Source organism: Oncorhynchus gorbuscha, unplaced genomic scaffold, assembly GCF_021184085.1.
Source record: "Oncorhynchus gorbuscha isolate QuinsamMale2020 ecotype Even-year unplaced genomic scaffold, OgorEven_v1.0 Un_scaffold_2554, whole genome shotgun sequence".
NCBI lineage: Eukaryota > Metazoa > Chordata > Actinopteri > Salmoniformes > Salmonidae > Oncorhynchus > Oncorhynchus gorbuscha.
In genome coordinates, this window is record NW_025747037.1 from 26,551 (window position 1) to 45,244 (window position 18,694).

Sequence of the window (18,694 nt, forward strand, 5' to 3'; positions counted from 1 at the left end):
GATGTATATTCTATAGCTGTACGTCTGGAAATAATGTCCGGGTAAATCTCAACCAAAATATCCGGTCGGAGACCTGAAGAAAGGCGCTACCTTGTGTCCGTTTGACCAAGAAACAAATTGTAGGCAAATGACAAGACTGTTGACATCGTGTGGAAGCTGTAGGTATTGCAACCTCGGCCCCATTTAATGTGGTTCACATTCAACAATGGGTTCTAGTGGCGCATGGATATATTTATGCATTTTCAGTGATCAGATTTTCCTGCGCTTTTCGATGAAACGCACGTTCTGTTATAGTCACAGCCGTGATTTAACCAGTTTTATAAACGTCTGAGTGTTTTCTATCCACACATACTAATCATATGCATATACTATATTCCTGGCATGAGTAGCAGGGTGCTGAAATGTTGCGCGATTTTTAACAGAATGTTCGAAAAAGTAGGGGGTAGGAGTAATAGGTTAAAGAAACTCATTTTTTACATGTCTTCACTTTGTGAATTCACTTTGACAGCTCTTTGTGAATTCCGTTTCCATGTGTTAAAACCAGCGGTATTCTATAGTTTATATCTTTTTAATTTAACCCTACTTTATTTAACCATATTTAGTCAACCTTACTTTATTTAACCTTATTTTATTTAACCTTATTTAAAACATCTGCTATTGGCAGAAAGCTTAAATTCTTGTTAATCTAACTGCACTGTCCAATTTACTGTAGCTAGTACAGTGAAAGAATACCATGCTATTGTTTGAGGAGAGAAAACCATTTTGAACATGAAAAGTTATTAATAAACAAATTAGGCACATTTGGGCAGTCTTGACAAAATATTTTGAACAGAAATGCAATAGTTCATTAGATCAGTCTAAAACGTTTCACATACACTGCTGCCATCTAGTGGCCAAATTCTTAACTGCACTTTGGCTGGAATAATACATTATGGCCTTTATTTTACATTTCAAAGATGGTACAAAAACAATACAAAAGAACGGTTGTTTTTTTTCTTGGTATTTTCTATTACCAGATCTATTGTGTTATATTCTCCTACATTCCTTTCACATTTCCACAAACTTCAAAGTGTTTCCTTTCAAACGGTGCCAAGAATATGAATATCCTTGCTTCAGGGCCTGACCTAATGGCAGTTAGATTTGGTATGTCATTTTAGGTGAAAAAGTGAAAAAAGGGGCGGATCCTTAACTTAGGTCAGAATTGGCCCTAAAGTGTCTCAGAGCAGGAGTGCTGATCTAGGATCAGGTCCTCCCAGTCTTATTCCTTGTGATCTGAAAAGGCTAAACTGATCCGGAAGAAACCGAAAAAACCACCCAGAAACAGAGTGAAACAGAGGTGTTACCTGAACTTGTCCAATAACAAAACCCTCATTTTGATTTTCCCTTGCAATGCATTTTGTAGAAGTAGAGCTGTTTGACTGACTGCAGATTACATCAGTATAGGATTCTACACTGCCCTCTTCTGTCTGACTACCTGATTAACTGATTAATGTTGAAGGGTTCCCAACATTTCATGTAATTAGATGGTGCCAATCTTTCCCATTGAAACAGCTTGTGGCGGGGGGTGTAACGTTATGCAGGCCAGGGGATTTCCACTTAGCCTGTTACTTCGGTTGTTGTTATCCTTAACATACAGTGCCTTGCAAAAGTATTCATTCCCCTTGGCGTTTTTCCTATTTTGTTGCTTTACAACCTGTAATTTAAATGGATTTTTATTTGCATTTCATAATGAACATACTCAAAATAGTCCAAATTGGTGAAGTGAAATGAAAGAAATGACTTGTTTCAGAAAAAAAGAAAGAAAAAAGAAAAGTGTTGCGTATTCACTCCTTTGCTATGAAGCCCCTAAATAAGATCTGGTGCAACCAATTACCTTCAGAAGTCACATATTTAGTTAAATAAAGTCCACCTGTGTGCAATCTAAGTGTCACATGATCTGTCACATGATCTCAGTATATATACACCTGTTCTGAAAGGCCCCAGAGTCTGCAACGCCACCAAGCAAGGGGAGCCACCAAGCAAGGGGAACCACCAAGCAAATGGCACCATGAAGACCAACGAGCTCTCCAAACAGGTCAGGGACAAAGTTGTGGAGAAGTACAGATCAGGGTTGGGTTATAAAAACAATATCCGAAACTTTGAACATCCCATTAATTGAAAAATTGAAAGAATATGGCACCACAACAAACATGCCAAGAGAGGGACGCCCACCAAACTTCACGGATCAGGCAAGAAGGGCACTCATCAGAGAGGCAACAAAAATACCAAAGATAACCCTGAAGAAGCTGCAAAGGTTCACCTTCCAGCAGGGCAATGACCCTAAGCATACTGCTAAAGCAACACTAGAGTGGTTTACGGGGAAACATTAAAATGTCTTGGAATGGCCGAGTCAAAAGCCCAGACCTCAATCCAAATGAGAATCTGTGGTATGACTTAAAGATGAATGATTTTGGCCTTTCTAGGGAGTTTTTCCTAGCCACTGTACTTCTACACCTGCATTGCTTTCTGTTTGGGGTTTTAGGCTGCGTAATTGCGTAATTATCGTATTTCGCCGTCCTAACGTAGTCTTCACTAGCCAGCTAGCCAGCTAGCTAACGTCCACTGATTAGCTGCACTGGAGAAACTATTACACTCAACTGAACGACTTGATTAGTGTAGTGTTAGCTAGCTACATAGCTGTCTTTGCTGTCTTCGTATCTTCGTTCCAAGATAATTGTGTTGTTTAGGTTTAGAGTGTGTAGTCTTAGAGTGACTATCTTAATTTACCGAGGTTAGCTAGCCAGCTATTTGTCGTCCTTAACGTAGGAGACTCTGCTAGCTAGCCAACAGCTAGCCAACGCTAGCCAACGTCTTCTGAATAGAACTCAACAACCCGGTCGCATTCACAGGTAGTATCACATTTTCATTTCATTTCATTACAGTACAACGGTTTGATTTGTTTGATCGTAGCTAGCTACATAGCTAGCTACATAGCAGTCTTTGTATCAAAGATAATTGCGTAGTCTAGAGCGATTTTCTAGGTTAGCTAGCCAGCTATTGTCGTTCTTTTAACGCAACGTAACGTAAACAACACTACCAGCTAGCCCCCGAATAGCAGCACTGTAGAAACTATTACACTCAACGGAACGACTTGATTAGTGTAGTGTCAACAACGCACCCACTGCCAGCTAGCCTACTTCAGCAGTACTGTATCATTTTAATCATTTTAGTCAATAAGATTCTTGCTACGTAGCTTAACTTTCTGAACATTCGAGACGTGTAGTCCACTTGTCATTCCAATCTCCTTTGCATTAGCGTAGCCTCTTCTGTAGCCTGTCAACTATGTGTCTGTTTATCCCTGTTCTCTCCTCTCTGCACAGACCATACAAACGCTCCACACCGCGTGGCCGCGGCCACCCTAATCTGGTGGTCCCAGCGCGCACGACCCACGTTGAGTTCCAGGTCTCCGGTAGCCTCTGGAACTGCCGATCTGCGGTCAACAAGGCAGAGTTCATCTCAGCCTATGCCTCCCTCCAGTCCCTCGACTTCTTGGCACTAACGGAAACATGGATCACCACAGACAACACTGCTACTCCTACTGCTCTCTCTTCGTCCGCCCACGTGTTCTCGCACACCCCGAGAGCTTCTGGTCAGCGGGGTGGTGGCACCGGGATCCTCATGTCTCCCAAGTGGTCATTCTCTCTTTCTCCCCTTACCCATCTGTCTATCGCCTCCTTTGAATTCCATGCTGTCACAGTTACCAGCCCTTTCAAGCTTAACATCCTTATCATTTATCGCCCTCCAGGTTCCTCGGAGAGTTCATCAATGAGCTTGATGCCTTGATAAGCTCCTTTCCTGAGGACGGCTCACCTCTCACAGTTCTGGGCGACTTTAACCTCCCCACGTCTACCTTTGACTCATTCCTCTCTGCCTCCTTCTTTCCACTCCCTCCTCTTTTGACCTCACCCTCTCACCTTCCCCCTACTCACAAGGCAGGCAATACGCTCAACCTCATCTTTACTAGATGCTGTTCTTCCACTAACCTCATTGCAACTCCCCTCCAAGTCTCCGACCACTACCTTGTATCCTTTTCCCTCTCGCTCTCATCCAACACCTCCCACACTGCCCCTACTCGGATGGTATAGCGCCGTCCCAACCTTCGCTCTCTCTCCCCCGCTACTCTCTCCTCTTCCATCCTATCATCTCTTCCCTCCGCTCAAACCTTCTCCAACCTATCTCCTGATTCTGCCTCCTCAACCCTCCTCTCCTCCCTCTCTGCATCCTTTGACTCTCTATGTCCCCTATCCTCCAGGCCGGCTCGGTCCTCCCCTCCTGCTCCGTGGCTCGATGACTCATTGCGAGCTCACAGAACAGGGCTCCGGGCAGCCGAGCGGAAATGGAGGAAAACTCGCCTCCCTGCGGACCTGGCATCCTTTCACTCCCTCCTCTCTACATTTTCCTCCTCTGTCTCTGCTGCTAAAGCCACTTTCTACCACGCTAAATTCCAAGCATCTGCCTCTAACCCTAGGAAGCTCTTTGCCACCTTCTCCTCCCTCCTGAATCCTCCTCCCCCCCTCCTCCCTCTCTGCAGACGACTTCGTCAACCATTTTGAAAAGAAGGTCGACGACATCCGATCCTCGTTTGCTAAGTCAAACGACACCGCTGGTTCTGCTCACACTGCCCTACCCTGTGCTCTGACCTCTTTCTCCCCTCTCTCTCCAGATGAAATCTCGCGTCTTGTGACTGCCGGCCGCCCAACAACCTGCCCACTTGACCCTATCCCCTCCCCTCTTCTCCAGACCATTTCCGGAGACCTTCTCCCTTACCTCACCTCGCTCATCAACTCATCCCTGACCGCTGGCTACGTCCCTTCCGTCTTCAAGAGAGCGAGAGTTGCACCCCTTCTGAAAAAACCTACACTCGATCCCTCCGATGTCAACAATTACAGACCACTATCCCTTTCTTTTCTCTCAAACTCTTGAACGTGCCGTCCTTGGCCAGCTCTCCCGCTATCTCTCTGAATGACCTTCTTGATCCAAATCAGTCAGGTTTCAAGACTAGTCATTCAACTGAGACTGCTCTCCTCTGTATCACGGAGGCGCTCCGCACTGCTAAAGCTAACTCTCTCTCCTCTGCTCTCATCCTTCTAGATCTATCGGCTGCCTTCGATACTGTGAACCATCAGATCCTCCTCTCCACCCTCTCCGAGTTGGGCATCTCCGGCGCGGCCCACGCTTGGATTGCGTCCTACCTGACAGGTCGCTCCTACCAGGTGGCGTGGCGAGAATCTGTCTCCTCACCACGCGCTCTCACCACTGGTGTCCCCCAGGGCTCTGTTCTAGGCCCTCTCCTATTCTCGCTATACACCAAGTCACTTGGCTCTGTCATAACCTCACATGGTCTCTCCTATCATTGCTATGCAGACGACACACAACTAATCTTCTCCTTTCCCCCTTCTGATGACCAGGTGACCATCTCTGCATGTCTGGCAGACATATCAGTGTGGATGACGGATCACCACCTCAAGCTGAACCTCGGCAAGACGGAGCTGCTCTTCCTTCCGGGGAAGGACTGCCCGTTCCATGATCTCGCCATCACGGTTGACAACTCCATTGTGTCCTCCTCCCAGAGCGCTAAGAACCTTGGTGTGATCCTGGACAACACCCTGTCGTTCTCAACCAACATCAAGGCGGTGGCCCGTTCCTGTAGGTTCATGCTCTACAACATCCGCAGAGTACGACCCTGCCTCACACAGGAAGCGGCGCAGGTCCTAATCCAGGCACTTGTCATCTCCCGTCTGGATTACTGCAACTCGCTGTTGGCTGGGCTCCCTGCCTGTGCCATTAAACCCCTTCAACTCATCCAGAACGCCGCAGCCCGTCTGGTGTTCAACCTTCCCAAGTTCTCTCACGTCACCCCGCTCCTCCGTTCTCTCCACTGGCTTCCAGTTGAAGCTCGCATCCGCTACAAGACCATGGTGCTTGCCTACGGAGCTGTGAGGGGAACGGCACCTCAGTACCTCCAGGCTCTGATCAGGCCCTACACCCAAACAAGGGCACTGCGTTCATCCACCTCTGGCCTGCTCGCCTCCCTACCACTGAGGAAGTACAGCTCCCGCTCAGCCCAGTCAAAACTGTTCGCTGCTCTGGCCCCCCAATGGTGGAACAAACTCCCTCACGATGCCAGGACAGCGGAGTCAATCACCACCTTCCGGAGACACCTGAAACCCCACCTCTTTAAGGAATACCTAGGATAGGATAAGTATTCCCTCTCACCCCCCTTTAAGATTTAGATGCACTATTGTAAAGTGACTGTTCCACTGGATGTCATAAGGTGAATGCACCAATTTGTAAGTCGCTCTGGATAAGAGCAAATGACTTAAATGTAAATGTAAATGTTTCTGTACAGCACTTTGAGATATCAGCCGATGTAAGAAGGGCTATATAAATACATTTGATTTGATCTGTACACCAGCGGAACCCATCCAACTTGAATAAGCTGGAGCAGTTTGCCTTGAAGAATGGGCAAAAATCCCAGTGGCTAGATGTGCCAAGCTAATAGAGCTGTGGTTCTACAAAGTGTTGACTTGGAGGGGGTGAATAGTTATGCACGCTCAAGTTTTCTGTTTTTGTCTTATTTCTTGTTTCACAATAAAAAAATATTTTGCATCTTCAAAGTGGTAGGCATGTTGTGTAAATCAAATGCAACCCCCCCCAAAATACATTTTAATTCCAGGTTGTAAGGCAACAAATAGGAAAAATGCCAAGGAGGGTGAATAATTTCACAAGCCACTGTAAGCCCTTAACCCAGGTTAAAATACTAGCAACGTACTGTGCAAAAGGCTCTGTCGTAAAGTTTTCCCTAGGGACAGATCTAGGATCAGCTTCCTCTCCCTCAGTCCTAACCTTAACCATTTAGTGGGGAAAATGCAAAACTGACCCAAGATCAGCATCTAGAGGGAACTTCACCCTATTCTGTGTAAAACTGTAGGCTACTAAAGATTGCACTTTATGAGTAAGTGAATCCAGGCCAAATCTAAAAGTGCTTTAGTAGAGGTAGGCTATTAGGTTCTTATGGGCTCATCTCTTAGGGGCAGAGGTGTGTTGGAGCAAAGCATAAGTTACTGTTAAGCTCAGAGGCCCCATACACACTGAGGATGCAGAACACATTTGACAATGGAAGGGATATTTTAGTGATACAGTGCAGAGTTTGCCTGCAAATTTATTTTTTTACACAATTGTGTAAATCGCCACAGCGGTTGCAATTTTGTACAGAAAAACTCTTGGATGTATTATCACCGCTATGTCAGATGTGTTATGGACCATGTGTATACAGGGCCCAGAGGTTGCTGGAGGACACCCCGAGATTTGAGTGAAACCAATTCATATCAGGGCAACAGACTACCAAGTGTTTTTAGATGACAAGAGCAACATTCATGGTTTTTCTGTGCCACCATGTTTTGGGCTAAGTAAACCCTTGGCAGAGACTGTCATCTTGTTTACGAAATGGTTTCGCGAGCAAATTCAAGAAAACCTCAATCAGTACTGTAGCTTCTGTTCAGGCCAGGGTCTCTCTGAAGTGAGAAAGACAGTTACTGCCTATTGCTCATTCGGGAAGCTTTATTCAGTACGTTAGAGATTAGATCTGGGTTAGAGATCTGATATGCTTCATTGGTTTTCAAACAATATTATATTTTCTAGGAGGTTGCATTTACCTACCACTCTCTGCATACATGTTGTCCAGAGTTGCACACTGTGTGTGTTTGTGTAGGTTCAATGTTCTGTGTGTATATGTAATACCTGGCATAGTATGGTACAAGCACCCTGTATTCCTCCCTCCAGGTGGGACCCCTGTCAGCGCTCCCTTCATTAATCCATCATCCCCCCCTCCATCCTTTCATCCCTCATCAGCGGTCAGGTTACAGCAAGGCTGTGTTGGAGAACTTACCTACCCCCTACCTCTCTCTCCCCATATTGCTCCACCCACCCACCCACCTACCCCCCCATCTCTCCACGTTCCCCTCTCAACGTGCCCCCTCTATCCCTCTGTATCCTTCTCACAATCTGCCTAGAATATTCCCTCCTTCCCCAAATGAGGGGAGAGGGTGGGTTGAAAAAGAGAGGGGGAGAGAGAGGAAAGAAGGAGAGAGGGGGGAGAGAAGGAGAGCGAGGAGAAAGATGGGGAGAGAAGGAGAGCGAGAGGGGGAGAGAAGGAAAGAGGGGGAGAGAAGGAAAGAGAGAGCGGGAGAGAAGGAAAGAGGGGGGGAGGAAAGAGGGGGAGAGAATGAAAGGGGGGAGAAGGAGAGCGAGAGCGGGAAAGAGAGTCTTGGGAGAGAAGGAGAGCGAGAGGGGGAGAGAAGGAAAAAGGGGGGAGAAGGAGAGATAGGGGGAGAGAAGGAGAAGGAGAGAAGGAGAGAGAGAGGGGGAAAGAGAGTCTTGGGAGAGAAGGAGAGCGAGAGGGGGAGAGAAGGAAAGAGGGGGGAGAAGGAGGAGATAGGGGGAGAGAAGGAGAAGGAGAGAAGGAGAGAGAGGGGGAAAGAGAGTCTTGGGAGAGGAGAGTGAGAGGGGGAGAGAAGGAAAGAGGGGGGGGAGAAGGAGAGATAGGGGGAGAGAAGGAGAGAAGGAGAGAGAGAGGGGGAAAAGAGAGTCTTGGGAGTGAAGGAGAGGATAGTCAAATGTAGGAGATTGGGGGATGCAGGCAAGTCTCTTACAAGCAACATTTAGTTGATCCCATTCGATAGACACAGCAGGCAGGTTGGATAAGAGATCAATAAACTTCCATTCAACACAGGCTTCTACTATGAGAAGAAGTTTATTCATGGTCGTACAGTATATTTACACTGAAGAGGATTTGAACATATTACACCAGAAATGAACACCATCTCACTGACACAGCAGTGAAGTTAGCAAACCCTCCCATGTTGGTATCAACACACTGGATGTCCCAAATGGAACCCTACTCAGTGCACTACTTTTGACCAGGGCCCATAGTGCACTATGTAGGGAATAGGGTGCCATTTGGGATGCAGGCTCAATACACAATATAGTACTGGCAACTTCAAGCACCAACACTTGAAGAAAAACTGACGGACATCAAACCGAAGGGCAAACTCCTACACATAGTTAACCCTGACTTCTGTCTACAGTTTTGTTACTTGTTAAATGCACAAGTCAGAGTTTAGCCCAGCAGCAGAACATGTTTAAAATCTAATGAACCCTTCATCTAATGTCTATCTGAGCTAGTGTGAGAGATTGGTATAGGAGATTGTCATTGGTTTAGAGACAGTCCCAGTCTCTATACTGCAGGGCAGGGGTGAGTCCTTTCTGCTGTGTCCATGGTCTGTTGGGAGATGGCTTATGTGGAAACGGAACTGCTCACGGTGTTGTTTACTCATATATCTCACACACACAACCCAGTTGAGTGTTACGTTCCACTGTCCTGTGAAGTGAGGAGACTCTGTGTTCAGTAGATCTGGGACACGTGTCTTTACGGCCCGTTTTGTCCTACCATCTGTTTTATGGTTGCACAACTCCAGGAACCTTCCCAAAATCCCCAGGTTTTCCACAAATCCTGGTTGGTAGATTCTGGATTTCTTGAAAACCTGTCATTTTTGGTAGTTACCGGAAAATTGCAACCCTAGTCCCTTCTATCTTCAGGCTCAGGTTTAACTGGTAGTCAATCCATCTTAGTGATGCTCCAGAGGGGGAAGTGTGGGGTGTGTTGGGGGCACACAGGGGGTTTGGGCCCGAGCTATGACAGGATGAGGCACCCCCCCCCATTCCTGAGTCTCCTCTCAACATATACCAATCTCTCCTGTCCTCTCTTTTGCTTCACCATCTCCCTCACCCCTCCTTGTCACTCTGATGTCATAGCTCCGCGGCCCCCTGCTCTGAACACTGGGGGCCTGTGAATTTTCTCTCTCTCTCTCTCACACACACACACAGAGACAGACAGAGAGCTATGATTCTGTGACTGCTAGCCTCTGCCTGGGACACCACGGCCGGTGCTGTACAACGGCTACCTTCTTTTCCTCATGCTGGTCTCCAGCCTCCCCAGCTCCTCGTAGGACTGGTAGAAGACCTCTAGCTCACGGGGGCCCCAGCCCCGCCAGACACACAGGCACCAGGCCCTATTTTCATTGCGAAAGCCACACACAACCGTGTCCTTTGCCACCAGTGCAGCCTCCTCCAGGGTCCTGAGAGAGAGAGGGGGTAAAGAGCGAGGGAGAAAGAGAGGGAGGGAAGAGTAATAGAAAGAGAGAAGGGTGAAATAGGGAGGAGGGAAAGAGAGAGTTAAACATTGAAATGAGTGTGGATGTGTGGATTCTTCCTAGAAGTAGCCAGGCTTTACTGACAAGAGGTTCCCTGGAAGGTTACTGAGGAGTACACTGAGGAGTACACTGAGGGGTACACACAACACCCTGTTTACATAGGATTCCTACCTCTAGGTAGAAGGTGCCCTAAGGCACACATTTAGAATGAACTTACCTTCCCTAAAAGCTGACTTTAACTCAGAATCTTAGATCTGTGTTTAAAGTGCCAGGTTAATACATACTTTCCAGAAATGACACAAACAGGTCAATCACCGCCCTCCTGATTTATGTAGGACATGACACAAACACTCTGGGAAGAGGGAAGGCTTCCACATAGCTTGTTGCCGTGTTGCGTGCTTAACCATGCATCATATACACACCCACAAATGATCTTCCTGCTACTGTTGTTTCATGTGTTGTAGCTTACCAAGACTACCATCATCCTCTCTGGTACGCACTGCAATCTACAACACTGATGGTTACACAACACTGTTGTTTCATGTGTTGTAGCTTACCAAGACTACCATCATCCTCTCTGGTACACACTGCAATCTACAACACTGATGGTTACACAACACTGTTGTTTCATGTGTTGTAGCTTACCAAGACTACCATCATCCTCTCTGGTACGCACTGCAATCTACAACACTGATGGTTACACAACACTGTTGTTTCATGTGTTGTAGCTTACCAAGACTACCATCATCCTCTCTGGTACACACTGCAATCTACAACACTGATGGTTACACAACACTGTTGTTTCATGTGTTGTAGCTTACCAAGACTACCATCATCCTCTCTGGTACACACTGCAATCTACAACACTGATGGTTACACAACACTGTTGTTTCATGTGTTGTAGCTTACCAAGACTACCATCATCCTCTCTGGTACGCACTGCAATCTACAACACTGATGGTTACACAACACTGTTGTTTCATGTGTTGTAGCTTACCAAGACTACCATCATCCTCTCTGGTACGCACTGCAATCTACAACACTGATGGTTACACAACACTGTTGTTTCATGTGTTGTAGCTTACCAAGACTACCATCATCCTCTCTGGTACACACTGCAATCTACAACACTGATGGTTACACAACACTGTTGTTTCATGTGTTGTAGCTTACCAAGACTACCATCATCCTCTCTGGTACGCACTGCAATCTACAACTGATGGTTACACAACACTGTTGTTTCATGTGTTGTAGCTTACCAAGACTACCATCATCCTCTCTGGTACACACTGCAATCTACAACACTGATGGTTACACAACACTGTTGTTTCATGTGTTGTAGCTTACCAAGACTACCATCATCCTCTCTGGTACGCACTGCAATCTACAACACTGATGGTTACACAACACTGTTGTTTCATGTGTTGTAGCTTACCAAGACTACCATCATCCTCTCTGGTTACAACACTGATGGTTACATGCCATTACAACACTGCTGGTTACATGCCATTACAACACAATAGTGGTATCGCCATAGAGAATGATGAAGACTTTCGTAATGCCCTGTAAAGCCTTTATAAGTTGTAGTTTGTTTCAAATGGGATGAAATTGATACAGAGACCGTGTTTGATAGCATTACATATGTGGTGCATTGTGGGTAATTGTGACTGATTGATCTACAAATCACCTTGCATCCTAAATAACGAGTCATCTACATAACGAGTCAATCTACAGTGGATGTGAAACAAGCCCAGAATCTCCAGCATGTTTCTCACAGCCTTTCCTGTCTTCCTGCCACCCTATGGCCAGACCTCAACCTGTCCCTGGTGCTACTAGTCTAAATGGGATCTATATTGAAGTTGAAATTGAAATGGCTAAGGTAAGGGTTAATGTTAAAGTTAGGGTATGGGTTAAGGATGTCCTAAGGATCCCAGATAGCACTAACCCCCTGACAACCACTGCTTATTAAGGACCTCGGCTTTGGGTGGCCCTTTCATTGCTTGCTGCTAAAACCTCACACACACACACTGACACACGTACACGCATGCACTTCAGACAGAAGTCCTCTTCTGCTGTAGCTAAAACAGCTGCTGGGACGTTTATAGGAATAATTACAGAGCAGAGAAAAACCCCGTTAAGCACATGATGAGGGATCTCTGCTGGGTCTTTATTGAAGCTGAATCAGCAAATTAATCTCCAGCTCCTTTTCTTGCTGTGCCAGAAAGTGTGTACGTCCCAAATTGCACCTTATTCCCTATGTCGTGCAATACTTTTGACCAGGGCACACAATAGGGAACAGGGTGCTACTACATATGGACTAGGGGTCCATTTGGGATGTAGCCAGACAGTTCTGCTGGCCTACTTTGCTACAGCAGATAAAGAGGTCCAACACTCCACAGGTCTGGAATGAGGACGGATTTTCACTGTTAACACCATGGCTGGATCCCAAATGGAACCCCATGCCCTACATAGGGCCCATAGGTGTTCTGGTCAAAAGTAGTGCACTCTATAGAGCAAAGGGTGCCATTTGGGATGCATTCCGTGGCTTAGACGGGGCAATGTGCCGGTGTTACGGTAGAAAGACATTGCCCTGACATTTGGTTCCGCCCCTGTATTAAAATTCTAAATCAAATAACTAAATGATCCTTGGTATGACCTTCTTAAAACAATTCCATATATCTTAGTAGAACCCCCACCCCCTCTTTCCCCAGGCTTAGACTGTAATGGGTTAATCAATGGAGTACTTTCCCACACTGTTTCGTTGGATGTTATAATTGCATTGGGGATTCTTTGTGCGGTGCAATCTATTTGAAAGTGACTATAATTTACAGCAGGTGTCTTCAACTGCACTTCCTGGAGCATGGAGGGTCTCTGTTCTGCTTCCCAGACAATGGCCAAGGTGCAAAAAAGATTGAAGAACAGATATGACATCATCGTTTGACCACAATCCAGGCTTTAAACTACGGCGTGCGACATGGTTCAATGTGCCTATAAATCAGCATGTGCTAATGACGACACAAAAAAAGAGCAACAGAAAGCATAGTACAATACCGCAAAATCCCCAAATGAGGCGTTTATGGTAAATACATGGGGGTAATTATACAGCTTTGCCATTAAGGCCAAAGGTGTATAATATCTTACACTATCGTGCCGACCCCAACGGAACTGTGCTGGCTCAGACAGTCTATTCCAGCAGGGTTACAGCTACTATGGTGGGTACGTAACCAGGCCAGCCCAGTACTGCTCTGCTCGGCAGGATGTAAAGGCTACTACTGAAGGAGAAGCTGTCGTCAACAGACACTGTGGCTCTCGAAGGCTAGGAATGGGATACCTGCTTTAGAGCATGAACCCATACGGTAGCCTCTACAATTGGGTACATCCTATGGATTGGGTACATCCTATGGATTGGGTACATCCTATGGATTGGGTACATCCTGTGGATTGGGTACATCCTGTGGATTGGGTACATCCTATGGATTGGGTACATCTTATGGATTGGGTACATCTTATGGATTGGGTACATCCTGTGGATTGGGTACATCCTGTGGATTGGGTACATCCTGTGGATTGGGTACATCCTGTGGATTGGGTACATCCTGTGGATTGGGTACATCCTGTGGATTGGGTACATCCTGTGGATTGGGTACATCCTATGGATTGGGTACATCCTGTGGATTGGGTACATCCTATGGATTGGGTACATCCTATGGATTGGGTACATCCTATGGATTGGGTACATCCTGTGGATTGGGTACATCCTGTGGATTGGGTACATCCTGTGGATTGGGTATATCTTATGGATTGGGTACATCCTATGGATTGGGTACATCCTATGGATTGGGTACATCCTATGGGTACATCCTATGGGTACATCCTATGGATCCCAAAGGAAATATCATTGAGGCCAGTGCTGCTCCACCCTCTTCCTGGAGATATACCGTCCTGTAGGTCTCAGTCTAGGCCCAACCTGACATACCTGATTCAGCTAGTTAAGGTCTTGGTAAGCAGCTAATAGACTACGGTGTGCTAAATAACGGTTGGACTGAAACCCTGCAGGACTGTAGCGCTCCAAGGCAGCAGCCCTGATCTAGCCTATCAGAGGGCAAGGGAGGGCTATTACCATATTCACAAAACCTATCCAGACTTCTCAGATTTAAAAGCATTGTCTAGGGGGTGGGGCTAGGAGTGGATTTGTAACTGGCTGTTCCATCAGCATGGTGGAAGCTGATTGGACAGACAGTCTACACACCTCACTGGCTATCAAAAAGATTGGATGCATCTCAAACTGTCCTTTTAGACTATTGAGAAACAGCCTTCCTGACAGGATATGACCTCACCCGTAAGAGGAAGTTCCAGGGGGGCAGAGCACAGCGATGACACGCCCCCTGAGCTGTCCTGTCTGCCGCTGGACCTCGATCACCATCACGTCACCACCACTCCTGGAACACAACACAGTAGTGACTAAAGATCTGTTCTTGGCAGAGTCAAATAGGTAGTGTTTCAGTGGGGCTGACCATGTAGATTCTACTCATAGATTCTAATTATACTCTGATTCAAATCACTTCTTGCTGATTTGAGTATTGGCTCAATAATGACAAAGAAGCCCAAAACGTGTCTGCTGCAGAGGGACAAGACAAAGCCATGATAAAATATATTGGCTCACCATTAACTAGAAAGTTGGATAGAGAACAAGCTATAGCTGACTAGCACAACAACTAACGGTCGCAATCAGTGTTTGGCCTAAAGACATAGATAGACCTTAGTGTTTCACCCTCTGAAGCCTGGCCCAAAACAAGTCTACTCTGGGCCAGAAAAAGACCCTGACCTGGATCCAGACTGGGACATTTGGGCCTTTTCTAAAAAGCCTTTTCCTTCACAAAAGGAACCGTTCAGATATTTCAGAGGTTGTTGATTCTGCTCTTCACGTCTTCAGTGTCAGCCCGAGCTATGGAAACACAACTTCCCCTAAATAACAACTAGTGCTTACATCCAAAACAGATTGGAGTAGGACCAGACAGACCAGATGGAAATGTTGCAGTATCAGATCTCACAACGCCTGGAGGAGTGTTAATGTCTCAGGAACCACCTAAATATGGTATAGCAATTTTTTCTTGACTGCAAAAAAGTGTGTTGTAAGACAGTGTGACATGCTGGGTTTGTGTGTGTAGCATTGTGGGTACCTGGGGATCCAAAGGGTTCCATTGACAGCCAGCACAGTGAGGGCCTGCAGGTGGGGGGGAGTGGTGGTAAAGGTTGTGGTGGGGTCAGAGTTCACCACAGGGTCAGGGTCGTCTGGGTGGTCCTGAGGCCTCTCTTCCTCCTCAGTGGAAAAAGGCATACTGCTGGAACTAGCCAATGAGCTGAGCGCGCAGGAACTGGTTCTGTCCAATCCCAGCGGCTCTGACAAGGGGCCGGATCGGTCAAATCCCAGCGGAGGGGTGGAGTCAGAGGAGATGGCGCAGTAGTCCGTCAGCGAATCCTGGTGCTGGATGATCTGAGTTCCCGCCTCCTCGCTGTAGATCAGCGTCACTTTGTCGTTTGGACATTCCTCCTCCTCCTCATCTAGACTCTTCCTCTTTGAGTCAAGGTCAGGACTAGTAGCCATGGTAACCCCTGCAGGTCGCTGTACAGTGAACACGTCCCGGAGAGGGTTGGCGTCTCCACAGCTGGAATGACGAAATTACATTTGTATTATGTGTATGTATTGGTCACATGGTCTGTTGCATAGTAAAATTGTGTCTTGGCTGTGTATTTGTATTTATTATGGATCCCTATTATAAATTGTGTCTTGGCTGTGTATTTGTACCGCTTATCCTATAGATGTGTCCTACCTACCACCAGCGTATCCTATAGATGTGTCCTACCTACCACCAGCGTATCCTATAGATGTGTCCTACCTACCACCAGCGTATCCTATAGCTGTGTCCTACCTACCACCAGCGTATCCTATAGCTGTGTCCTACCTACCACCAGCGTATCCTATAGATGTGTCCTACCTACCACCAGCGTATCCTATAGATGTGTCCTACCTACCACCAGCGTATCCTATAGATGTGTCCTACCTACCACCAGCGTATCCTATAGATGTGTCCTACCTACCACCAGCGTATCCTATAGATGTGTCCTACCTACCACCAGCGTATCCTATAGATGTGTCCTACCTACCACCAGCGTATCCTATAGATGTGTCCTACCTACCACCAGCGTATCCTATAGATGTGTCCTACCTACCACCAGCGTATCCTATAGATGTGTCCTACCTACCACCAGCGTATCCTATAGCTGTGTCCTACCTACCACCAGCGTATCCTATAGCTGTGTCCTACCTACCACCAGCGTATCCTATAGATGTGTCCTACCTACCACCAGCGTATCCTATAGATGTGTCCTACCTACCACCAGCGTATCCTATAGCTATAGATGTGTCCTACCTACCACCCACCAGCTATAGATGTGTATCCTATAGATGTGTCCTACCTACCACCAGCGTATCCTATAGCTGTGTCCTTACCTACCACCAGCGTATCCTATAGCTGTGTCCTACCTACCACTAGCGTATCTTATAGCTGTTTTCTACCCATTAGTCTAACACTACCTCACCCCACCCACCCACGTCTCACACACCTGTACGTGGCACAGAGCTGGTAGGTGGCAGCGTGGTACAGCTGCAGGGTGTTTGTGTGGTCGTCCAGGGTCCACACCGCCTCATCCCCCCACAGACAGGGGCTGGAGGCCAGGGCCTGTATAGAGGATGGTGGGTCGTAGGGGTCCAGACGATGCACCGCCTGGAGGGTCCGGCAGTCGATCACCAGCAGGCCTGGACCATGGGAGTACCACAGCTGGGAGGAAGAGCGAGGTGGAGATAAGATTTACACTTTATGACCATTAATATGACCAGAGTTTAACCCAGTAACATTGTAATGAGGTTACCGGTATTTCACTACTGTACACAATTATTTACTATGTCATCATTGGACATTGTGGTATACAGGTATATTGAAATATATCAGAATATCTAGATAGATAGATACATTTCGATATATCGGCATATTGATATATCTATTCCAACCTGGGATCCACTGTGGACCAGGACCATGCTCCTGACTGGGTAGGGTCTCTGTCTGGGGTCAGAGTCCTCCATCCCAAACATGGTCATATTGAGGGTGTGAGAACACAGGTAGGTCTCTCCTTCTACAGGCATGTCATCCATTAGGGAGTACACTGCCACCAGACCGTCTGACATCCCCATGAAGACACACGCCTGGGTCTGCTTGGGTGGGAGGAGACCAGAATGTTAGGTTGGGGGGGTGTAAACGGAATGGAGAGTGGTTGAAGGGACGTGGAGAGGGAGAGAGAGACAGAGATAGTAAAGATATCAACAACACATCCCAACCTTGATAAAGACAGAAGACTAGATGAAAAGCATGAACGGAGGTGAAAACATTCTTGTTTACTAAGTTAGAATAGAGAGCGGGGCAGTAAAAAGACTGCTGCAGTAAATAATACAACCAGTGAATCAATCTACTGTACGGTCTTCTAATTTAAGTGTAAATATGCGTTTGATAGCGTTCGTCATTCCCAAACATATTTACATGTCATACAACCAGGTCAGCGGCTAAGTGTCACTGTAGAATGTTTTCCCCAGAGTTGTTCCTCCCACGAACTCGCAGTCCCCCTAGCAACTACCAGCGGTTGTTCTACTGTTGTCCTACAGCAGGACTATTCCACCTGGACAGCTGACTTCAGTGGAGGAGGGGTTTCTGGGAAGGAGGGAGAGATCAAAGGGGGCTCCACGTCTGCAGTGTGACACCCTGAACAGCCGACGTGTCAGAAATATGTTACATAGAGCTATGGTACTTTGGGGCTGTTGCTTCTGTCAAAGTTCAAACAAATGGAACTATCCAACACTCCTGCGCCCCTTCTTCGAGGCAAGCAAATCAAAGCGCCTTGCAGGTATAATGTGAGAGAGTCTTTAGCTCCTTATCCCCAGACAGACAGCAGGCTCCACTAGGTCAGACTCAACACCTGGACTACCCCAGCCACAGGACACTTCAAAGGGCTGAGGGTCTAGGGAGAGGGGGGTGAAGGGGAGGTGGGGGGGCAAACAGGCAGTGCTCCTGTAAAAAGGCAGTGATCACTAGAAGCACTGAAAGCGTCATGTTGACACAAAACTAATTTACACTTTGAAATGACTTGGCCATTGACTTTTCCTAAATAAGTATATTTAACACAGCACAGCTGATGGCCCATCTAAACTATATTGAAATACATTTTACACGTAATAATAGAGTTAGCCTAAACACAAGATTAAGTTGACAATAGTCTGATGGGTGACAATATTAACAATAGTCAAATTGTATATGAAGAGATGGACTAGTGCAGCTTGGAATTGATACAGAGGCAGGGAAACAGAGCAACAATAAGTGTCTTTTTAAAATCCCCCT

General features: G+C 46.6%; 1 pseudogene; it reads right to left on the reverse strand.

The window, feature by feature from the left end:
• Nucleotides 1-8,778: 8,778 nt before the first annotated feature.
• The window catches only part of LOC124026068, a 35,877-nt pseudogene continuing 25,961 nt past the window's right edge, over nucleotides 8,779-18,694 (reverse strand).